Source organism: Pongo pygmaeus, chromosome 13 (genome assembly GCF_028885625.2).
Source record: "Pongo pygmaeus isolate AG05252 chromosome 13, NHGRI_mPonPyg2-v2.0_pri, whole genome shotgun sequence".
NCBI classification, from domain to species: domain Eukaryota; kingdom Metazoa; phylum Chordata; class Mammalia; order Primates; family Hominidae; genus Pongo; species Pongo pygmaeus.
This window is the reverse complement of record NC_072386.2, coordinates 96,090,435-96,109,145: the sequence shown is the minus strand read 5'-3', so window position 1 is coordinate 96,109,145 and position 18,711 is coordinate 96,090,435. Positions and strand designations below refer to the sequence as shown.

Here is an 18,711-nt window from a genome sequence, read left to right as displayed (position 1 = left end):
ATTGTGGACTTCTGAATACTTTATAGATACATGAAATATTTAGTGAGTTCTTAATTTGTGCCTATATTGTTCTAGAAGCTAAGTGCTGAATCCAGTAACAAAACAAATGTATAATCATTTCCAGGGGTAGGAACTCCTACACAGTGTCTTTGTCCTCTGGGAAAATGAATTAGAGAAAGGGTCCTTTGGTAACAGCAAGGGCTACATTTCAATCTCAAGTAACATATTCACCTGTGCCCCACTGTGCAGGACACAAACTACAATCTATACAAAGGAACATGATGGCTCACAAGGAGGCAGATTTGTATTAAGGAAAAACACATTTCTATACAGCTGAAATAAATGAAGCTGTTCTTTAATTTAGTTCACTAAGCTTAAGTTTTAACCAAATTAAACTGTGATTAAAAATAATTCATCCCATCTCTGGTAAATTATTTTTTTAAACTTCATTTGTTCTAAGCATCTGTTCAAATACTAGCAGTTAAGATCTATTGGAAAACATACTGCTTTTTTCTCTCCATTCTCCAAATACTCTGGCTGACAATTTTGTGCTTAAAGTAGAACATATCTTCTTTCTAATGGGGTAAATAAAAGACATGGCATGAAAGAATATCATATCTCTTTTAAAAGAAGCTATTAATCTTATTGCAATTCACGATTTATAAAGTCAGAATTCTTCAATGTTCATGAAATATGAAATGTTTGCCAAAATACTGCTTCAGCGACTAAATAAAAAGATACAATAGTCCGTTTAGCCTAAAGCACCCTTTCTTCTTCATCTCCACTTACCAATTCCTTCCTGTTCTTCAAGGTGCCACTCAAATATTACCATAGTCATTGACTTTGGGATTCTTATTTTATTTTATCATCTCAGCTCAGACTACATTCTGATGGCTCTGTAAAACTAAACCAATTGGTTCCTATGCCTAAAAATAGCTCTTTATACATTTTTCTTTATAATATAAAATAAAGGCTATAATGCTCATAATGAACTATAATAGTTCTTAGATGACAGGAATCATTCATCTTGTTACCCTCTAACCTAAAACTCAGCATGATGAAAAGTAGCCCTGAATTAAATCATTTATTAGCAGTCAATCTGGATTCAAAATCCAAAATACAGCAAATCAAAGCATTAGTTGATAATTAAAGAGTTTGAAAAAAAAGAATAAACTATCTGAGAGTAGTAAAAAGATTTCTGAAGACCATTTGTATGGCTTTAAAATTGTACATGTTCTATAAGATTTTTAAAAACAACTAGTATGATTTAAAATTTTTACACATTCATAGAAAATTTGAAAGTCTCTGCATAGTTCTCTCTTTGAATATAGAACTAATTTCTAAGAAGTTGCTTAGGTAATGGGGGAAAAGTATACACACTTAATTTTTAAATGTATTTTTATATCTATTATAGATTACATTAAGAAAGGGGGATTTGTTTTCACCTTAGCAGTAATGAGCACCCAAAAGTAAAATACTCAAAAAAAAAACCAAAAGAATGTTACAAATGACCCATTTTCATTCCTTACACTAAGCCTAACTTTAACGTGAGTTAAAAAGTTATACTATTACAATAGCAATCTTGGACTTCTATATTCAACTATGTGACATTATAGTATAAGACATAAAAAAATTTCCACTTATTGCAACTCTTCTATTTAATCAGATCTTTCTAAAGCACACCTACAATAAGCTAACATTTTAAACAAAAAAACTGTTTTCATTTGAGAGTTAAGTAGCCACAGGGCAAAAGAACAATTGTTTATTGTGCTCAGTAGACTTACAAGTAAACATATCAGACCACTGGCACACTCAACAACCATTGCTGCTCTATAACAAATTAGCTTTTAAAATTCTTTTAATAAATCCCTCAACCAACACTTATTAGGTAATAACCTTGTAACCCTTCTGTAAACATAATTTCACCTTTAACTAAAATTATCATATCCAAGGTAACTTTAACTTGTAAAATGCCTAAAGAAAACATATCACAAAATGAGAGAGGAAGTGGAATGAGAAAACAGTTGACTTCTCATACATTTAACTTGTATAGGTTAAGTTGATGGAGAGAAAAAATAACGAAAGAATAAACGTCTCAAACGGGATACAAACAAGACCCTAGGCCACAAACAAATGAAATCTCAACCAGTTTAAGAAAAAGTGAGAGTAGAATTTAGGTATATACAAAAAGTTAGACAGAGAGAAGCTTCCCAGGCTTAGTCACTGAGAACTCTGTTTTCACTCTACTATCAATTCCACTCCTCTATCGAAGACAGTATCACTTAACTAAGACAAAACACAATGATAAACTAAATACAGTTCATGTTAGTCCAATATGACAGCTTTGTTCTTGCTCTTATCACTCCAATAAATTGAAAATTTTTCGTACATGCTTTGAAAAATACAGACAGAATGACAACTATAAAATGATACCTTTTGTTGTATTTTTCCTCATCTAAATGTAGTCTCAGTTACACAAATGTGCCATATATAAGTAATTGATACTTGGAATTTTAAGAAAAATATATAGGAAACAAAAATAAACATACCAAAAAATTATAAAATATTTATTTCCCCTGGAAACAGCTTTTCAAAACAAATAAAACCTATGAAAGTGTACACAATACTATGACATACCAAGTTATTGTTTCTCTTTGCCAGTAGATGGTGCTAATTTCCAGATGTATACACTATGAGCTACTGTACTAAAGATTACCTTGCTTGCTTGTTTAAAAACATTTCTAACATCATTTTATCTCTCAAATTAAAATCAAATGGGCAGGGCACAGTGGCTCACATCTGTAATCCCAGCACTTTGGGAGGCCAAGGCGGGAGGATCACGAGGTCAAGAGTTCAAGATTAGCCTGACAAAACATGGAGAAACCCCATCTCTACTAAAAAACACAAAAATTAGCCAGCATGGCGGCGGGCGCCTATAATCCCAGCTACTTGGGAGGCTGAGGCAGGAGAATCACTTGAACCCAGGAGTCGGAGGTTGCAGTGAGCCAAGATTGTGCCATTGCACTCCAGCCTGGGCAACAAGAGCAAGACCCCATCTAAAAAAAAAAAACCCTCAAATGAAGCAAAGATTACAAATTTGTTCTAAATATGAAAACTTTAAAAAAGAAAATAGTAAAATACACTATGTCTTTAAGCCATAAATTTTTTATATTTAAGGATCTCTGAAGACAAAGATAACATTCCTGTTTCCAGAGTACAAACCAATGTACTGTGTAAGTACAGATTAAAGGACTAGCTGCGCCAGGTTGGAATCCCAGCTTCAACTACTCAGTAACTGTGACACCTTAGGCAAGTTATTAACCCCTCCATGGCTCAATTACATGTAATTGAATAAAATAATACCTATGTCACAGGGGTCTTGTCAGGTTTAAGTGAGATAATATAAGCAAAACACTTAGAAAACTGGGACGCAGTAAATGCTATGTAATTGCTATTATTGTTGTTTTGTAATGCCTAACAAAACACCTAGAACCAAGAAAACTGCCATCAACAAAAGAATAAAATATGGATATTAATATAATGGATTATACAGCAGGGGGAAGTTATGTTCTACAGCTACATACAAACACACAGATGAATCTTAGTAACATAATGTTGAATACAAATCTTAGCTTTTTTATGTAGTTTTAGCATATGTTTATATCCATAAACAATACAGTTGTTAAAGGTTTTATAAATAGAATCATATGTATTTTTCTGTTTAAGCTCTATTCCTGAGATTTATTCTTATTGTGTGTGGTTATAATTACTAATTTTCACCAGCATTTACCATAACAGAATTAATATGCCATAATTTATCCTTCCATTTCTCTGCTGACAGAGAGTTGTTCCCAGTTTTCCGTATTATAAATAGTGTTTCTAAAAACATTCTTGCACATATCTGTACATAAGCAACATTTTCTCTTGTTATATGCTTAAAGACTTATTTTAGGAAAGTGAGTCTTAAACTCTATTAGATAATGCCATTATATTAATTCCATATTTTTTCTTCTGTGGATGAGCATTTTTATTGCTTCTAGTTATTTCTCTGGGCATCATGAAGTTGAAGATAATGGTTACCTCTGAAGGCGGAAGAAAAGAGATGGAATGGGAGGAGACCATAGAAGGGATATAAAAACTAATGGTAAGGGTTCTGAGAAGATGGTAGTGGCTGCATACATTCTGATACTCTTCAAATTACCATAAAAACATACAGAGAAACAAGATAGGAAAACCAAAATCCCATGCACAATAGTTGACTCTTCAACAACATGGAGGTTAGGGATGCCAACCCCTATGCAATCAAAAATCCACATATAACTTCTGACTCTCCAAAATCTGACTATTAATACCTTACTGTTGACCACAAGCCTTACCAATAATACGAACAGGTGATTAACAGATTTTTTTATGTTATATGTATTACATAATTTTTTCACTGTCACCTATCTGTCCCCGATGTATTCTTATAATTAAGCCACAGAAAATGTTATTAAGAAAACGTTAAGGAAGAGATAATGTATTTATTATTCATTAAGTGGAAGTGGATCATCATAAAAGTCTCCATTCTTCTTCATCTTCACAAAGAGTAGGCTGACGAGGAGGAGGGGTTGGTCTTGCTATCTGAGGGGTGGCAGAGGCAGAAGAAAATCTGCACATAAGTGGATTCACACAGTTCAAATTCATGTTGTTCAAGGGTCAACTGTACTTACAACAAAACTATGTGACAAGGTATCCCCTCAAACCCCAAAATGCAAGTGGATAGAGAAAAATCACCAACACCCACAACACTGTACTACTTGGAAGAAAGAAGAAAGCAACAAGGTGGCAACTGATGAACTTAAGACCAAAATCATACCAAAATAGCTAACGGGTATTCACTGGAAAGCAGAGCAGACTCATTTGGAAACACACACACACACACACACACACACACACACACAAATGCTACAACTGACAGACGTTCTGGCATCTCTAATAACAGATAAGACAAAGAGCCCATGATAAGAAGTTCTGAAAGGGTTGGAACAATTTAGTCCCTCTGAGCTTTAAGCTTTTGAAACTGATCCACCAGGGCTCTCTTCTGTAATAAGCCCCACACTAAGAAGAAACTGAGAAGAATCAAGCCTGAGCTCCCCACACTGAGAAGAAACTGGGAAGAATCAAACCTGAGCAGAATAGAACAGAAGAAAGAAAAGGTCCACACCAAGCCAAGGAAGGTAAGAGATCCAGGAAATATCAAAAAGCAGGTCCTCATCTTTTGAACACTACATAAAAACAAAAGCAGTAGCTCTGTGAAGTCCAGAAAATATTTCCACCACATTCTGCAAGTTTATGAAAGCCAATTCCATATAAAAATGACCAAAAGTATCAAGATCAAATCCTATACAAAGTTATTACAAGAAAAAAAATAAGCAGAATAAATCCCTATAGACAATGTAAGCACTCAGGGAAAATGTGCAAACAAAACAGATCAAAACTGTAACCTATTTCAAAACAAGCTAAAGCCATTAAGAAAGTCATGTAAGACATAAAAGAACACACATAAGAATAAGCAAAACTGAGAACCAAAGATTCAACACTCAGGAGAGAATAACAGATAAAAGAAAAAAAATCATTTCCAAAATAAAAAACAAACCAGAAAACACAAAGAGAAACATAACAGATAGTGTCTTCAAAGAAACAGCAGGAGAAAAGAGAAAAGAGAAAAACAAGTGAAAAGCAGGTTAATTTTTTTAGAAATACAGATTTTAAAAAAATCCTTGAAGAAAGGCAAAGAAGAGCCAATATACCAATAATAAGAGTTCTTAACCAATGCAAAGGAAGAATACAAATACCAGTATTACTTTCTCAATTAAAAAAAAGTGTAGGTACCAAAAAGAACACACCATGTAGAAGAGAATACTGTCGCACAACAACCAACACCAAGATATTTTATTTAAATGACCGGACTTTAATGAAAAAATAAATCTTTAGGGATCTAGAAAAAAAAGATCTTCAGAGAAAGAAAATTAAAAGATCACCAGACCTTCACAGCAGTGCTTTAAGCCAGAAGAAAATGGAGTAATATATTTAAAATGACAGTGTAAAATAGTACATTTATTGTTAAAATGGGAGAATTAATAGAACATATGCAATAATAATTTTCTCTAATCATTTCTTTGGTAGTCTTTAACATTACTCTAAGACTACTGTGTGCATAATAGAGAAAAAAACAGTAATGTTAGAATATATTAATTTAATCGCATCCTATGTCCTTAAGAATCCAAATTCTTAGGGTGGAAGAAAGAAGATATATATGTAACAGGGAAAAAATTTTAAAAAGCTATATGGTCCTGAATTTGAATTAGAAATATGAATATGAACTCATGAGTTATTTTATCTTCATTTTTCCTAGCTCTGTTCACTAAAAAGGCCTAGACATAATGATCAACCCAATAACAGTGAGCCTCTCTAGCACTCAAATTGTGGTCTTGATATGCCACTGCTCACCAAAAGAAACCAGAACGTCTTAGAGAAACAAGTGATTCCAGAAGAAAAGCACACGATGAATCTTACACCACCAGGTAGAAAGTAAACTAATTCAAAATCTGTCTCAGGAGTCAATCTGAAGAGGCTTTCACTGGCTGAAGATGGGATAATTTGAGCTTTGATATGAAAATAACTGAAATTTCATTGAAACCAATGAAATATGGTTAGTCCATGAGCTCATAATTATTTTATTTAAGCTGGTATCTTTAGAGGATGACAGAGATCCAGTTCATTATACTGAAAACTGGTAAATGAAGGGAAAGAATCAAGCATTACCTTTCCAGTATGAACTGTATAGCTGGTTTCCAAATAGATGATAAACAGGAAGTATCTATTTGTATTTTGGGATCTTTGGGATGTCACTTTTCTGGGCAGAAACCTTTGTGGCTGGTGGCACCCTTGACCAAGCTCTTGAACTGCATCCAGGAAGAACGAAGTATTCAGACAAGCGGAGGGTGAGCAAGACAAAGAGAAGCTTTGTTTTGTGTTAGAGCAGCTCAGAGAAGACCCACAGTGGGTAGCTCCTCTTTGTAGGCAGGTCATCCTGTTGAGTGTGCAGCTGTCAGCAGAGAGGAGGGTGGGTGGCTCCTCTCTGCAAGCAGGTCCTCCCATTGTCTCTGCAGCTCTCAGAAGGGAGGAGGCTCCTCTTTGCGGTTTGTAGGCAGGTCATCCCAACAAGTGCTCGGCTCTCAACAGAGAGGGTAGCTCCTCTCTGCAGCTGGTCATCCCCACATCTGCAGCTGGTCATCCCCACATCTGCAGCTCTCAGCAGAGAGGAGGCCCTGCAGAGAGGGTAACTCCTCTGTGCTCAGCTCTCAGGAGAGAGGACAGCTCCTCCCTGCAGCTGGTCATCCCCATGTCTACAGCTCTCAGCAGAGGTGGCCCCAAAGAGGGTAGGTCCTCTCTGCAACTGGCCATACAGTCAACTCTTCCTACTCTGCCCTGCCCTGGCTGAGCCCAGAGCTTTTACGGGCCTCAGAGGAGAGAAATGCATGCTGATTTGTCCATGAGCAGCCACAGGAAACCATGGGTGGGCCCAGGAAAAGGCACTATGAGTTCCGCCTCTGGTGTCAGGACTGGCAGCCCAGCTCCAGGCTTCAGACCCGCCCGAGCCTGAAGGTGGGGCTTCATTGGGGACCCGCCCCCTTCCACCAAGGAGCCTGTCTGCCTCCCGCGTCATCCATCGTGTCCAGGCTGTTGGCACCAAGGGGCACCTGCAGGCCAGTGCCTGGCCACCCTCAGCCACCCCTCAGTTTCCCCTCCCGCATTCTTCAGCACCCAAAGTCCAGAGGGGGCCAAGGTGGCAGGGGGCTGGCACGTCAGCACTGCCCCAAGCAAGGGCACACCCAGCCAGGCTGTGACAGCACCTAGGCTCAGCCCCAACCCGGCCCCCACCTTACTCCAAGATTGGGGAGAGGCCAGGCAGCAGGAGCAGGCACCTCCAAGCCTGCAACAGCAAGGGGGCCCTTCCCAGACCCCACAAGAGTGCAGGTATGCCTGGGTCTGCAGCCCCGGTTTGGGGAGCTGCAACTGTCGGAGAGGGGTTTGGAGCGGGGATCCCGCCTGCTCCGTGGAGCGGCAGGTCAGGGATTGCAGCCACTACTTGAAGGCTGCAGCCCTGCCCTCTACTGCCTACTCCTGGCTCCCAAGAGCAGAGGGGTGCCAGGGTTGCAGCCATGACTTGGGCAGCTGCAGTTGCACCTGGGGAGCTCCAGCCACACCAACTTGGAAGGCGCAGGGCTCCCACATGTCCCCAGCTCCCTCAGCAACGTGGTGCATGGCACTGGGCCAAGTCCCCTCACAGCCTAGGGTGGGGGCTCCAGGTCCTCACTGGGCCTGGGCTGGCTTCCGGGACAGGGGCAACATTGCCGTGCAAGCTCCCTTTGTGGCTCCAAAGCTCAGGGGCGACCTGAAGCTCCCCCTCGGCCAGTGCAGTAACCAGCCTGGCCCAGCCGCATCGTGGAGGCCCCAAGGGTGGCTGGTGGGCTGTGGGGGGTGTGGGGCTGTCCGCCTTCTCCCTGTGCCCTCCCTGAAGCAGCTGACATGATGGCAGCAGCCACACCAGATGGCCTGCGGCTGTCATCATTTATAGTAATATTACAACTAATAAATAAGAAGAAAAGATAAAACTAGACTATCTTCATTTTGCAATTCCTAATTAATAGGCACTAAATGTAAAAGGGTGCTAATGTCACAAAACATGACCTCTTAGAAGTCTTGGTAAAGGGATCTAGCCTAAATCTGATTTGGATTCTGCATCAATCTTCCAACTGTGAGGAAACACAAAGAACAGAAGAATATAATGATCTATACCATGATTATGCAATCAGCAAACTGTGGACTATGGAAAAATGCAAATTGACTGGCTCTGGTTTTCAACAGATAAAGTTTAAGGAAAAGAAAGAAATGAAGGGGTAACTATTTTTTTAAAAAGCTTAAGAAACAAATGAAATTTTTGAATAGGCATGACTAAACTATAGTATCTAAGGATAAGCATTGAGTGATAAAATTATTAAAATATTCAAAAAAGTGATTACCATAAAAGTCAGGATACTGGTATGTTATCATAATGGTTATTTAAAGTGGGAAGTCGGTCGGGCACAGTGGCTCACGCCTGTAATCCCAGCACCTTGGGAGGCCGATGCAGGCAGGTCACTTGAGCTCAGGAATTCGAGACCAGCCTGGTCAACATGGTGAAACCCCAGCTGTACTAAAAATACAAAAATTAGCTGGACATAGTGTCATGCACCTTTAGTCCCAGCTACTCAGGAGGCTGAGGCAGAAGAACTGCTTGAACCCAGGAGGGGAGGCAGAGATTGCAGTGAGCCGAGAGCCACTCCACTCCAACCTGGGCGACAGAGCAAGACTCCATCTCCAAAAAAAAGAGAGAGAAGGGAGTTATGATTGGAATGGGACACACAGAAAGGACTTCTAAGATAAGCAGGTAAGTGACAAAGTTGTATTTCTTTTCTTTTCTTTTTTTTTTTTTTTTTTTTTTGGAGACAGGGTCTCACTCCTACGTGCAGGCTGGAGTGCAGTGGTGCAATCACAGCTCACTGCAGCCTCGACTTCCAGGGTTCAGGTGATTCTCCCACTTCAGCCTTCCAAATAGCTGGGACTACAGGCATGCGTCACTACACTCAGCTAATTTTTGGTAGAGACCAGGTTTTACCATGTTGTTCAGGCTGATCTCAAACTCCTGGGCTCAAGCGATGCCTCAGCCTCCCAAAGTGCTGGGATTACAGGCGTGAGCAACTGTCCCAGGCGCAAAGTTGTATTTCTTGATTTGGGTAGTGGTTACAAGGATGTACCCTATAATAATTCATTAGGTCTTATGTTTGGCTTTGTGGTTTTCTGTATTTTCTTTTTTCTTTTCTTTTATTTTTTCTTTTTTTTTTTTTTTGAGACAGAGTCTAGGTCTGTTACTCAGGCCGGAGTGCAGTGGCACGATCTCGGTTCACTGCAACCCCCATCTCCCAGGTTCAAGCTGTTCTCCTGCCTCAGCCTGCCAAGTAGCTGGGACTACAGGCACAGGCCACCACGCTCAGCTAATTTTTGTAATTTTAGTAGAGACAGGGTCTCACCATGTTGGCCAGGCTGGTTTCGAACTCCTGACCTCAGGTGATCCGCCCACCTCGGCCTCCCAAAGTGCTGGGATTACAGGCCTGAGCTACCGCGCCCAGCTATTTTCACTTTTTAATACAAAGATTTATTTAAGTGACAATTTTTTTTCCTAATCTAAATGATGGATCTATAACTTCATTATATCACAATTCTATTTTGCATAATTTTATAAATACTTTTTGTACCTAATTCACTATTACTTGAAATTTTGCATTTAAAAAAATCACCAGCTGCCTGGTGATCTTGCGGGAAAGAATCACTGTGGTCCCAGCTTTGCGCAGAGGTAGGAGCGGGGCAGTGGAGGCGGGAGTGAAGTCTCAGGAAAAGAGGCGGTTGCCATAGCGGAGCCCTCTGGCTGTGTGTGTCTGAGGCTTGGCAGCCAGAGCCATGGATGGTTTGCTGGGCCCGTTAGTGCACCCAGTGGAGACACGCAGCCTTCATGTCCCACTACGTGCTGTCCCCCCAACACATCTCTGTTTGTCAGGAACACAGCCAACGACACCAGGTCTGAAGATTTACGGTGTGAACTTGGTCGTTATGATCCTATAGTTGATGTGTATGTTCCACTTGATTTCCACACTTACCGTCCAAGAGGGGATTTGCTTATGTTCAATTTGAGGGTGTTCATGATGCTGAAGACACTTTATATAATTTGGACAGAAAGTGGATTTGTGGAGGGCAGATTGAAATACAGTTTGCCAAGGGGGATCGGAAGACACCAAATCAGACGAAAGCCAAGGAAGGGAGGAATATGTACAGTTCTTCACGCTATGATGATTATGACAGATACAGACATCCTAGAAGCCGAAGTTATGAAAGAAGGAGATCAAGAAGTCAGTCTTTTCATAACAACTATAGAAGATCATATAATCCTAGAAATAGACTGGCTGGAAGACCAAGGAGTAGCAGAAGCCATTCCGACAATGACAGACCAAACTGTAGCTGGAATATCCAGTACAGTTCTGCTTACTAGACTTCAAGAAAGATCTGAAAGTGGAAAAAGAACCAAAGAAGGGCAGTTCAAGCGACCAAGGGGTGTGTGGAAGGTGCTGCAGTATGAATACTGTACAAATATTTTGACTCTGGTCTGAAAAGATAAAAGAATGTTATCGGAAACTACATGGAATAATTGAAGTCCCCTCAATTTGAAAGTAAGCATTTTAGGACAAATAAAAGGAAATTCAACTTTGTACTTGCGGAAACTAATCCCTAAATATGAATAAGTGTATACTGATTCATGGTTAACAGATCCATAATAAATTATTGGAAACTAGGATGTCTGAATATCAAGGAAGACAGCCGTAGTCTCTTACAGTGCCTCTGTTGGTCTGCCTCAAACTGATTTAGGTGGGAAAAGGTATGGTCCAATATAAAAGTTCCATTTTCGCCATTAGTGGCAAATCTTGCCTTTGTTTATTTTGGTGTCAGTGTTTTCTGCTTAATCATTTGCTTTGTTGGCATCTGCGTTTATTTACTTGTACACCACATGCAGTTTACATCTTCCTTAACTACTCTCCTTCCCAGGTAAATTCCAATTATATTCAACATCCAGCTAAGAGGGCCCATCTCTTCTCACCTCTATCCTAGTCAGTACGTTCAGCAAATATTTATTGAGCGCTGACACTGTGGGCAAAACATTGTACTGGTTAATTGAGGAGAAAAATAGATAATTACCTTATTCAGTAAATGTCTACTGAGTACAATCTAGTGAATGATTACAGTATGGCCTAATTGTTTTGTTTGAGGTGTATTATTCGTAACAATATTTTATACCATTCATATCTTAATATAATTATAGAACCCAATATACTACCAAAGATAAGTAATTGTGTGGTTATATGCCATTTAAAAGTATCCAGTGTTTGTTTGATCCCATTATTACAAATAATTAAAAAATGATTTGTTTTAATCTGTAATAAACTGATTTATTGCACAGTGACTGTAATATACTGGAGTTATATTAAATTGTTTATTCAGCCTCACCAAACACATACTAGGAAATAACCCCCAAAATAAGTATTTAACTTTGCATTAGATATAAAGGAGACTGGGTGCTATAATTAGATTATTTTAAGGTAGACAGCTATTATCCCAACTGATGTAGTATGTTCTGTAATTGAGAAAATGTTCACCAAATTTTACTTTTTAGTGATTTACACGTACATTTTATAGGGGACATGTTCTATGTATAGTGAATAAATAACTTTTATATTAAAAAAAAAAAACAGCCAATGTGGGAAACATAGTGAGACCTCATCTCAACAAATACAAAAATTTTAAACATTAGCCAGGGGCCAGGCATGATGGCTCACTATCTGATGGGCTATTATTCCAGTACAGTTAGAGCAACATAAAAAAAAAATCAACAGATAACATGTTGGATAGCAATAACTCTAAGAAGAAAAATAAAGAAGGATGATGTGATAGTCATGGGAGAGGAGGTGCTACTTTAGTCAGGGAAGGCCTCTCTGATAAAACAAAATATGAGACTTCTGAAGAAAAAAAGATTACAAAGAGAAGAAAGCAAGTACAAACGCATTGAGGTAGAAGAATACCTTACGTTGGAACGTTCAAGAAATAGCAAAGCTCATGTGACTAGAGCAAATTGAGCAAGAATAGAGTTGTAAGACGTTACATAAAAGAAAGTGAAAGCGAATATTTTGCAGGGTTTTACAGGCCATGGTAAAAGTTTGGGATATTGTTCTTCATAAGATAAGAAGTTACTGAGCACATGAGTGACATGTTCTAACTTAAGTTGTCCCTCAGTATCTGGAGGGGACTGGTTTCAGGATTCTCCTTCAAAATCTGTGAATGTGAGAGTCCCTATATAAAATAGCAGAGTATTTGTACATAACCTACACACATCCTCCACTATACTTTAAATCATCTCTAGATTATTTATAATACCTAATACAGTGGAAATACTATATAAATAGTTGTTACACATTATTTTGTTATTTGCATTATTTTTATTGTTGCATTGTTATTTTTTATTGGATTTTTTTCCAAATATTTTTGATCTGCAGCTGGTTGAATTCAAGCATGCAAAACCCATGGGTATAGAAGGCCAACTGTAATAATTTTGTCTGCTCCATGAAGAATAAAGAATAGACTCAAAGGGATAATCAAAGAAGCAGCAAGACCACTTAGGAAGCTCCTGCAATCATCCAGGAGGTTAGTATTATAGGAACAGAAGTAGAAATAACAGAAAGTATCAAATTCTGGATATCTTCCTTTTTGTATGGTCTCAGCATCTATACACATCAAAAAATTCTTCCAAAATGCTAATAACTTTTAAAAATATTGTTATAGAAATAAGAGTCTTTGGGAAAGTTTTTTAAAACACATAGCAACTGGAAGACTACACTTTAAGAGATGGTTAAACAAATCTGTGAGAGATAGTGGCTACAAAGTGTGAAGACTCTAAAGTGAAAAACTTTTTGTTTTGATTCTAGCTCAACCACTTACTAGACAAGAAAGTTATAGCAGCATTTCCCTATGCCTCAATTTTATCATTTGTCAAATGGAAATAATAATAGCTACCTTATAGTACTCCTGTGATTAAATATGACAATGAATATAAAGAACTTAACTGACATATGGTGACAACTCAACACTGCCATAGGTTCCCAGGATTACTTTTTCCCATTGCTACTATTATTTGTAATATCCCTTTTAGAACTGGTTACATATTCATTTTAAAATTGTCACAATAAAAATGAACTGTAAGTGTTCCTGTTATATATTTAATGATATGGTTCTTAATAGAAAACAGTTTCTGCTTTATATATAAAAAAACACTATAATTTGTATTACAGATTTTTTTAAACTTGATGGATCAATCCTCTTAAGGATAACGAATTTGGATTTGCAAGAATTCAAAGCAATTCCGGGTAACATTTTTTTCTTCACTTCAAAATTATAAAATTTAAAGATCTCATAAAATCAACAGAGTATGAGAAGAATAATTAAATATGAGCCATAATTATTTGGACTTTTTGGTTAGTTTCAGTTGGTCACATACATGATTTTATCATGTTGTATATCTGCGTGTATCAGTTAGGTTCACAAGATAAACTCTAGGGCCAAATACTTAATGCCCTTTCATATTGGAAATGCTTCTATTAAAGATACATAAGACAGGCTGGGCATGGTGGCTCATGCCTGTAATCTCAGCACTTTGGGAGGCTGAGACGGGCAGATCACTTGACGTCAGAAGTTTGAGAACAGCCTGGCCAACATCGTGAAACCCCGTCTCTACTAAATATAGAAAAAATTAGCCAGACGTGGTGGCGCGTGCCTGTAATCTCAGCCACTTGGGAGGCTGAGGCAGGAGAATCGCTGGAACCCAGGAGGTGGAGGTTGCAGTGAGCCTGTAATAAGGGTTAAAAAGAAAAAAAAAAAAGTTTTCCTCTGCTTAGCAGCTCACTTCAAGAACAGTTATAAGATAACGCTGTCCAAAAAGCCAAGGCCAGAGGAATGGGCTCCAGACACCCCCGCCCCCTCCAGAGCAAGGTTAAGGAAAATAAAAAAAGAGAGAGAAAGACAAATTCCTTTATTGTTACTCCTTTCCCTTGCCTCTTAAGCATAACTGTGTTTTACAAATGCCTGTATTTAGCCAGTTCTTATTTTTCTTTTGACACAGCTAAAAGGCCACCAGCTATGCAAGGCCACAAGTTATGCACTATATGATTAACTACCTTTGTTTTGCTCTTATAAGCCCGCTTATAAAAACCTCACTCTGTCTTTATTCAAGGCCCAGCTTTTTGGAGGTAAATCCACTGAGCCAGTGTGTACCTCACAATAAATATCCTCCTGTATTCACCCATAGTGGTCTCTCTAATCCTCTGCGTCCCGCAACAAGCCAAGAGCGCACCACTGCACTTGCAGTCTTGCACATAGCAAGACTATGTCTCAACAACAACAACAAAAAAGGTACATAAGACAATGGCAGACAATAATTGTTTCTGGGAGAAGATAAGGGAAGACAAAAAAGAAAGAGATATACTTTACACTTAAAGCCTTTGGCATGGTTGGGTGCGGTAGCTCACACCTGTAATCTCAGCACTTTGGGAGGCCGAGGCAGGCAGATCACCTCAGGTCAGGAGTTCAAGACCAGCCTGGCCAACATGGTGAAACCCCATCTCTACAAAAATACAAAAATTAGGGGGAGGAGCCAAGATGGCCGAATAGGAACAGCTCCGGTCTACAGCTCCCAGCGCGAGCGACGCAGAAGACGGGTGATTTCTGCATTTCCATCTGAGGTACCATGTTCATCTCACTAGGGAGTGCCAGACAGTGGGCGCAGGTCAGTGGGTGAGCGCACCGTGCGCCAGCCAAAGCAGGGGCGAGGCATTGCCTCACTCGGGAAGCGCAAGGGGTCAGGGAGTTCCCCTTCCAGAGGTGACAGACAGCACCTGGAAAATCAGGCCACTCCCACCCGAATACTGTGCTTTTCCGACGGGCTTAGGAAACGGTGCCCCAGGAGATCATAGCCCGCACCTGGCTCAGAGGGTCCTACGCCCACGGAGTCTCGCTGATTGCTAGCACAGCAGTCTGAGATCAAACAGCAAGTCGGCAGCGAGGCTGGGGGAGGGGCGCCCGCCATTGCCCAGGCTCGCTTAGGTAAACAAAGCAGCCTGGAAGCTTGAACTGGGTGGAGCCCACCACAGCTCAAGGAGGCCCGCCTGCCTCTGTAGGCTCCACCTCTGGGGGCAGGGCACAGACAAACAAAAAGACAGCAGTAACCTCTGCAGACTTAAATGTCCCTGTCTGACAGCTGTGAGGAGAGCAGTGGTTCTCCCAGCACGCAGCTGGAGATCTGAGAACGGGCTGACTGCCTCCTCAAGTGGGTCCCTGACCCCTGACCCCCGAGCAGCCTAACTGGGAGGCACCCCCCAGCAGGGGCAGACTGACACCTCACACGGCCGGCCAGGTACTCCAACAGACCTGCAGCTGAGGGTTCTGTCTGTTAGAAGGAAAACTAACAGAAAGGACATCCACACCAAAAACCCATCTGTACATCACCATCATCAAAGACCAAAAGTAGATAAAACCACAAAGATGGGGAAAAAACAGAGCAGAAAAACTGGAAACTCTAAAAACCAGAGTACCTCTCCTCCTCCAAAGGAACGCAGTTCCTCACCAGCAACGGAACAAAGCTGGACGGAGAATGACTTTGACGAGCTGAGAGAAGAAGGCTTCAGACGATCAAATTACTCCGAGCTACGGGAGGATATTCAATCCAAAAGCAAAGAAGTTGAAAACTTTGAAAAAAATTTAGAAGAATGTATAACTAGAATAACCAATACAGAGAAGTGCTTAAAGGAGCTGACGGAGCTGAAAACCAAGGCTCGAGAACTACGTGAAGAATGCAGAAGCCTCAGGAGCCAATGCGATCAAATGGAAGAAAGGGTATCAGCCCTGGAAGATGAAATGAATGAAATGAAGCGAGAGGGGAAGTTTAGAGAAAAAAGAATAAAAAGAAACGAGCAAAGCCTCCAAGAAATGTGGGACTATGTGAAAAGACCAAATCTACGTCTGATTGGTGTACCTGAAAGTGATGGGGAGAATGGAAACAAGTTGGAAAACACTCTGCAGGATATTATCCAGGAGAACTTCCCCAATCTAGCAAGGCAGGCCAACATTCAGATTCAGGAAATACAGAGAACGCCACAAAGATACTCTTCGAGAAGAGCAACTCCAAGACACATAATTGTCAGATTCACCAAAGTTGAAATGAAGGAAAAAATGTTAAGGGCAGCCAGAGAGAAAGGACGGGTTACCATCAAAGGGAAGCCCATCAGACTAACAGCGGATCTCTCGGCAGAAACCCTACAAGCCAGAAGAGAGTGGGGGCCAATATTCAACATTCTTAAAGAAAAGAATTTTCAACCCAGAATTTCATATCCTGCCAAACTAAGCTTCATAAGTGAAGGAGAAATAAAATACTTTACAGACAAGCAAATGCTGAGAGATTTTGTCACCACCAGGCCTGCCCTAAAAGAGCTCTTGAAGGAAGCGCTAAACATGGAAAGGCACAACCGGTACCAGCCACTGCAAAATCATACCGAAATGTAAAGACCATTGAGACTAGGAAGAGACTGCATCAACTAACGAGCAAAACATCGAGCTAACATCATAATGACAGGATCAAATTCACACATAACAATATTAACTTTAAATGTAAATGGACTAAATGGTCCAATTAAAAGACACAGACTGGCAAATTGGATAAAGACTCAAGACCCATCAGTGTGCTGTATTCAGGAAACCCATCTCACGTGCAGAGACACACATAGGCTCAAAATAAAAGGATGGAGGAAGATCTACCAAGCAAATGGAAAACAAAAAAAGGCAGGGGTTGCAATCCTAGTCTCTGATAAAACAGACTTTAAACCAACAAAGATCAAAAGAGACAAAGAAGGCCATTACATAATGGTAAAGGGATTAATTCAACAAGAAGAGCTAACTATCCTAAATATATATGCACCCAATACAGGAGCACCCAGATTCATAAAGCAAGTCCTGAGTGACCTACAAAGAGACTTAGACTCCCACACATTAATAATGGGAGACTTTAACACCCCACTGTCAACATTAGACAGATCAACGAGACAGAAAGTCAACAAGGATACCCAGGAATTGAACTCAGCTCTGCACCAAGCAGACCTAATAGACATCTACAGAACTCTCCACCCCAAATCAACAGAATATACATTTTTTTCAGCACCACACCACACCTATTCCAAAATTGACCATATCCTTGGAAGTAAAGCTCTCCTCAATAAATGTAAAAGAACAGAAATTGTAACAAACTGTCTCTCAGATCACAGTGCAATCAAGCTAGAACTCAGGATTAAGAATCTCACTCAAAACCGCTCAACTACGTGGAAACTGAACAACCTGCTCCTGAATGACTACTGGGTACATAACGAAATGAAAGCAGAAATAAAGATGTTCTTTGAAACCAACGAGAACCAAGACACAACATACCAGAATCTCTGGGATGCATTCAAAGCAGTGTGTAGAGGGAAATTTATAGCACTAAATGCCCACAAGAGAAAGCAGGAAAGATCCAAAATTGACACCCTAACATCACAATTAAAAGAACTAGAAAAGCAAGAGCAAACACATTCAAAAGCTAGCAGAAGGCAAGAACTAACTAAAATCAGAGCAGAACTGAAGGAAATAGAGACACAAAAAACCCTTCAAAAAATAAATGAATCCAGGAGCTGGTTTTTTGAAAGGATCAACAAAATTGATAGACCGCTAGCAAGATTAATAAAGAAAAAAAGAGAGAAGAATCAAATAGATGCAATAAAAAATGATAAAGGGGATATCACCACCGATCCCACAGAAATACAAACTACCATCAGAGAATATTACAAACACCTCTATGCAAATAAACTAGAAAATCTAGAAGAAATGGATAAATTCCTCAACACATACACCCTCCCAAGACTAAACCAAGAAGAAGTTCAATCTCTGAATAGACCAATAACAGGAGCTGAAATTATGGCAATAATCAATAGCTTACCAACCAAAAAAAGTCCA

At 39.7% G+C, this 18,711-nt stretch overlaps 1 protein-coding gene and 1 pseudogene across 2 annotated transcripts in view; one reads left to right on the top strand and one right to left on the bottom strand.

Moving 5' to 3' along the window:
* TMEM38B (transmembrane protein 38B) overlaps nt 1–18,711 on the bottom strand; it is a 90,578-nt gene that overhangs the window by 57,972 nt on the left and 13,895 nt on the right. The gene's annotated exons all lie outside the window — the stretch shown is intronic.
* On the top strand, nt 8,578–11,146 carry LOC129044408 (serine/arginine-rich splicing factor 10-like; annotated as a pseudogene).